Source organism: Dermacentor albipictus, unplaced genomic scaffold (genome assembly GCF_038994185.2).
Source record: "Dermacentor albipictus isolate Rhodes 1998 colony unplaced genomic scaffold, USDA_Dalb.pri_finalv2 scaffold_16, whole genome shotgun sequence".
NCBI lineage: Eukaryota > Metazoa > Arthropoda > Arachnida > Ixodida > Ixodidae > Dermacentor > Dermacentor albipictus.
In genome coordinates this window covers 11,608,990-11,615,652 of record NW_027225570.1, presented here as the reverse complement: position 1 = coordinate 11,615,652, position 6,663 = coordinate 11,608,990, and the positions used below count along the sequence as shown (strand labels likewise).

At 43.2% G+C, this 6,663-nt stretch overlaps 1 long non-coding RNA gene across 1 annotated transcript; it reads left to right on the top strand.

Annotated features, from left to right (window-relative positions):
* Window positions 1-254: 254 nt before the first annotated feature.
* LOC135901694 (uncharacterized) lies at window positions 255-4,331 on the top strand. The gene is made up of 3 exons (XR_010564226.2): window positions 255-624; window positions 1,395-1,481; window positions 4,137-4,331. It is a non-coding gene; the product is annotated as an uncharacterized lncRNA (long non-coding RNA).
* The last annotated feature ends 2,332 nt before the right edge of the window (window positions 4,332-6,663 follow it).

Sequence of the window (6,663 nt, the reverse complement as noted above, 5' to 3'; positions counted from 1 at the left end):
GCTTTTGCTGGCTGCACATAGCCGAAGCGATTCAAATTGAAAATGCGTTATAGAATTTCTTTCTATGCCAAGCTATAGCTTACAATATAGACTTATCTTTGGTTCTCTTTGTCTTGCAACAGCTATGCGCAATTAGGCAGCCGCACAAATCCTCAGATGACGCTAGCCGAGACATTGACTGGCCCCAACCGACCTGTTCGTGGCGCCACCTACCGTCCCGTTTCCTATCCAATCCAATCCAATCAGTCTGTCGGTCTGTTTTCGAGTCGGTCGGGTGTGCGAGCTGCAACGATGTGCTTGTTAGATCGTGTGTTTTTGTGTTTGCTGTAACCAAATGTGACTTAGTTCGCGTGCGCATAAGCGCCACAGACAGCTTGTGTCTCGCTGCAAACTCGCCGTGTGCGTGGCGCGCCAGCGAAATGTGGACCAACGTTGTTCATGCTGTCGAGTGCGTTCCCTTTGTCTCTGGTTGTCGTGGAAAGTTGGGTGGACGTCGCGAAGAAATAATGCGTGTTGTTAGCGTACCACTGCTCGTCCACTATGAACCGGTATGTCTGCTGGGAGTAGCATCGAAGCTCTGGCAACTTGGAGGGCGCTTTTCGACCGCGTCGGGCCGTTCAAAAGGTGAGTAACCGTGCTTGCTAACTACACACGTGTTGTGCGTGCTTCTCGTGTGGGCATAGGGTGCCTTGCGAACGTAGGAAAGAGAACTCCCACGACAACAGTGAAACCTATGCCGATGCTTGCTGGGTGTCAGAGTTTAGTTGCGCGAATTAATTGCCATAATGCAGAATTGAAAATCTTGATAAGCGTTTTCTTCTGATGAGAAAGATTACGTTCAGAAATAATCGTGTTCATCATGCGCGCTTGTGCGTGAGCTCCCGTTTTTCTGCTGAAGTCGCATGATAACGGCTCATCTACCTCTTGACCGATTCTTACTGCTATGACGTTTCCTCGCTTATAAATGATTCGACGTTGTAGATAATCTCTGCTTACAAGGTTTTCGATTTACGAGCAGTATTGGGGAAAAAAAATGTAAGCAATCACAGCGTGCTACTAGTACAGGTTTGTTTTGAAGGGGTGTTGCCATAACTTCGACGTAAGTAAACATTACAAGGGATAGTTACTTAAAGTTATGAAAGAAACTCTAGAATCGTTATGTAAACAAACATTCATGTAATGCGCTGCTGCTCCTGCGTGTGAAATTTTGCCTTGTTGAAGGGGTCCCTGTTATCGTGACATTCATCAGTAACTTTGACTTTGTGCTCTGTTGCCACCCTGCACCAGTGCAGGCATTGTTTTCATGACTGTTTTTACATGCTCCTTGCATGTGTTCACTATGTGATAGTCTTACTGTGCCACAGCTATAAGTTAACACAGAATTCTCTTTGTAGTGGTGAAGCCGTGACCCACAACAGTGTCCACATAACCCGTGGCCATGACTGCAGCAACACGGCGTGTAATCTGGATGGATATGTCAGGTATGCTTTAAGTGTACGTGTTCACAAAAGTAGGATCTCGGTATCATTAGTGGATAAGTGTATCGACATATTACTTAATGCATCTTGCTAAATAGGCTAAATATTTCTGCAACATCATTCCACTTGCTGCTTATTTGTGTTTGTAGATATTATGCACACATTATCTTGTTCTGTTAAAACTACACGTCGCATGTCCTGACGTTTAGTATTTTTCTCGCATCAATTGCTTGGCTGCAAGTCCATTTTATTTTTGCCTATTACACAGTATGTTTCTTTTTATCTTGGTTTTATTTGTTTGGAACTGTTTCTTATGCTGTAGCCCATATTTCCCTGTTTTCCTTTCTGCTTATGATACACACATGTGCTGTTTTTGTCCATGTAAGAATTCGAAGTGTAGTGTGTCATATATGTCACAGGTCTAAGCACGCAGTGTGCCTACCATTGTTTAACATTGATATTTACAATCATGTCTGTCTTGTTCTCAGAATAACTGTCACTGGCAAATACACATTTGATGAACTAGAATTTCTTGAAATGAAATAGGAAGGCCAGTATTCATTGTGCTGCAGTTACTTAAGTAGTGAGGTGTTTTCTGGTAAGCTTTCTATTTTTTCTCTCACTTTCTTCGTATTCTTTTCTTTGCAAGCTGCCCTTATTCATGCTGGTAGGCATTGTAGCAGTTGTGAGTGTGTTTACTGCAGCAATGTCACAGCTAGTTTGCACACACTACAGGATGCCAACAGATACCCATCACTGTTTTTGTGCATTTCTGAGAACCAGCTGTGTTCACTCGGCGAAACTTGTAGTGTCCATTTGAATTTACCAATCAGTTCATGTAACATTTCAGGACAAAATTTACGCAGTGAGAGAAGGGAGACTATGCAACATGACCTTGGCTAACAACTGACTGTTTAAGTTGTTGGAAGGACTAACAAAAATAGCACCGGATGTGCACTTGTGTTGTGCACCATTTAATTTGAGAGGGATGGCAGAAGTTATAATTCAAAGGCATAAAATCATGGTAAATGGTGTCTGCATAAAAAGAAGTAAATAGGCACAGACTAATTTCTATCCCTTGTAATCTACAAAGGATGCCTTTCTTCATGCATTGATAATGGGGGCTGGCTCACACTTATTGTTATTTATGTGGTGCGCCTGACTGATTTCTCTTGCCAATTTTCAGCCATGGCTGAAAACAGATAAACAATCCTAATCTGGCCTGAAGCCCCATTGCAGATATGTGTGGCCAAGTCGGACGAGCATACTGGTCTTTTGAATGAAATATGGTGATCTCACAGGTACATATTTAGGCACCAGCCAGTCTGCGCTATGTACATTTGACCACATGTGAAAGGAATACAGCACAGTGCCTCTGACACGCACTGGACAAATTTGGTGCTACCTTTAACCAAGCAAGCCTCGCTTGCCTCCTTGCATTTCTCGATTCAATTTTCACTTCGATTAGTTCATGTAACTTTTCAGGACAAAATTTGCGCAGCGAGGGAAGGGAGACCATACAACATGACTGTTGTGCATATGCTGCCTAATTTATTTTTGCTGAAAATATACGTGCATTGCAGTCCACAAGTGAATTGACAAAGGCACCCAGGCATTGGAGGCTTGCTTAGTTAAAAATACCCAAAATTTGTCTCGTATTTTTCAGGGTTAATATAGGCTACTCTTTTGATCACGTGCATATTTGGTCCAATGTACATCGGGCACGCTGACTAGCCGGTGCCTCAGCATGCGCCTAGGAGAGCACCATAATTCACTCAAAGGACCAGTGTGCTCGTCTTATTTGACCATGCATTGACACGAGAAGCTGTGCACTGGATTTAGCTTGTTTATCTGTTTCGTTCGCCTATGGCAACCGACTGATACAACAAAATCAGTGAAGAATACCACAGCCAAAAATGGGACGTGTGTCAGTCGACGCTCATTATGAGTGCATGACAAAGAGGAATACTCTCTAATGACGTGGCATAGCAACCACCATGCTTATTTATTAAATTATTTTTATGCAAGCTTGTTTGTCATGCTTCTACGCATTTGTTTTTCAACTTGTGCCCTCCCTCTGAAAGCAGTGCTCGGGTGTAAATGATAAAAAACCCCAGACATGGTGTGGTGTATTTCTTGAATGGGATATATGCCATCATTCAGGAGGCCAACACATGCATGACATAGTAGGCTTGGAATGTATGAGAACTGTGCCCGTAGCTGATGCAAATATTCTATAACGACTGGCACTTGGATGTCTCTGGGATGCATTGGGTTGCCCATACACAAACACTCCTACGCTCATTTCCATGCCAAGTAATTAGTGAGAATTTCTCATTCACGCTAGCAATCCACAGACACTGCTGTCCTTTGTCAAGTGGAAACCGATATAGCTGAAGTAGTTCACGACATGTACACACGCCACAGCTGATCCATGTTGCACATTTGTTCAGCCAAGAGCAATTTCTGCTTACTGTAGTTACTGCTGCACCCAAAGGCCACACAGTGGTTCCTCAAGTTTGTGTGAACCGACACCACATAAATTTTTCGCAGAACTAGCTATAACGTCTCCAGACCGTTCTGCAGCAAGTGATACAGCGTGTATTTCTGTGGTTGATTGCCAAGTTTTGTTAATTATCTGTCCTTTCTACCATGCAGGGTACACATGCACTTACTTCAAGGTGACGACACTCCACCTCAAGAACAGCCTCTCCTCAGTGATAAGTAGCGAGATTAAATGAAAGGGAGATATCATATCCGTAACCAGGCTGATACTGTGTTTTCCTTTCATTTAAACTCCTTCTGCATTTAAGGAAGCATTGATATGCCCAATAAATGTTTTTGTTAAATTTCTTTCGTTGAGTAATGTCTAACATGCAGTGTATGTAGGGCCCATGTACATGTCAGAAGTGCTGCATCTTCACTGGACATACATACACACAGGCTGCATATATATAGCACCAAAGATAGTCACGCACAGGTAACATATTTAAATAAGGTCTGACTGCCATTGGGACACATGAGAAAATGTTACCACACGTGGTGGCCAATTTTGTTATAGGAGTAATACGAGCACCGGCAGTCTAATGTATAAGCTCATTAGAGATTCGCTAGGAAGACGTGAGAAAGTCACAAGAAAACTGCTTTGGAGCGCACATTAGGAAGACATTTCATGCTCACAAGAAAAGCACTCGTCAAGAGTTCTACAGAAAGACGGTGGCCAATATGTTATAGAATGACATTAGGAATACATCAGAAAATTCCAAAGAAACTCGTCAGAAAGTCTAATGGCTGTGATGTCAAAACTCGTCAGACTTTCATGTGAAACTCATCTCATATTTTCATAAGGGTGACGTGTGCATATAATCAGATTTTCGCGACACAGCATTAGCAAGATGCAAGACGTTTGAACACTACTTTGTCGGAGGCTGTTAGTGTGGTTTTGTTACCCTGACTCAAACTAACTGTTCTTATTTCGCAAGGTAAAAAGAAGACATCACAAGAGTTGACTATTTCAATTTCTTCCCACCACCAATGCGCACGTAACCATGAAATGACAGTTTTATACCTACATGGTATGTTTTTACTGTTACTGCAATAGAAGGAATAGAAGTTTTTGAAACAACATGGTGATTCTGCTGACGTACTGTTACTCACAGTGATGTAGGTAATTTAATTGAACTTCGTAACGATTTTGTATTCCACAGAAACTGAAAAGAAAATTATTTATGCGCGCCAACCATGTTGTGTGGTGTACATTTACATGGTACTATAGCTTCACTGTACAGGAACACATATTAATTAGTAGAAGGTTAGGTGAAAATTCTATATTAGTTGAGTTGAGCAACAGCAATGTCAGCGTAGTAGGCAGAACGCAAGCAAAGCGCACGCAAAAGCGTGAAGGAGTGCACATGTAAAACATCGACTGTGTAACTGAGGACCATTGTTCGGTTCAATGGTAGTTTGCCCTACTTTTATGCATACTAAGAACACTTTCATTTTAAGCATGAAATGCTTTTAGCTGCCGTTGTGGACTACCTTCTAGAGACCTTGAGCCTAAATGCTCAGCCTTCATCCGGGGCACTAAAAACGATAACGGAACGAGAATATTCGGGCAACCAGCTAAAAATTCGGTCTTTGACGCCCAACCTTTTCCACAGGACCGCGTTACATACGCTAGTTCCTCCCCAAACAAGTTACATAAAATACGGATTCAGGGTTCTTCCTAATGTCTGTTCACATTATCCCTCAAGCTGTATCTTCTGATACGCTGAAGTTTTATTTGTCATTTCTAATAGTGACGTTCCAAAGGCAGATAAAAGGCAGTATATGCTTTATTGTCATCTTCTAGCGCTAAAACAAGGCAGCGTGTGTTCTTTTGAACGTCAGTGGTCCATGAGTTCCGCGTCGCGCCCGACGCCCCGCGTATGGCTGTTTAGCCGAGATGAGAGCTGCAATGAGGTTCTGTCTGTGACAGGCATAGAGTTTCATACTACTATAACCAGAGGGAAATCTGGCGTTGCGATCGTTCAACTATCATGGCAATGGCGGGAAGTACCAACTACGGGTTGGTATTCTGTCGGTCAAACGAACCAGTCTACAGGTACTTTTTGGCAGCTTTTGTTTCGCTCCAAGCGCAGTTGCTAGAACCCGCAGTGGTGCAGTGCGGCGCAAACCTCCCGGCGTTTGTTCTCTTGTCTCGAAGTGGCGATAGCGCGCTGAGCTATAGCGCCTGTGCCGATGTTTGTGTCGTGGAGACGTGGTGAGGAAGCCCTGACGAGAAAACAACAGTGTCGTAAACGGCGAGAGAACGTGCTATGTCTGTTGGCGCCGTAGCGTTACCTGCTTTATAAAAATTCAGTAGGGCAAAAAGAAGGTACTACTGATACAAGCGCGATACTGCGCACATGTTCTATTGTTCGAACCTTTAAAGCACGTAGAAAACGTGGCGTGCCTACTAATAAGCTAAAGTGGGGCTTTGATTAAAATGCGTCGCGATTCTGCGACTACCAATGACATCTTCTAGGATGACTGATAGGGCCGGCGTTTACTGGTCCCCCGGTATGTACCCTACTCATTACATGGCATGCCCTGCTCCATTATTATCTCTTGAAGTCAAATAGAATATCGGCTTTCCCCGTTTGCTCTCTGATCCATACTGCTCTCTTCCTGTCTCGTACCACTG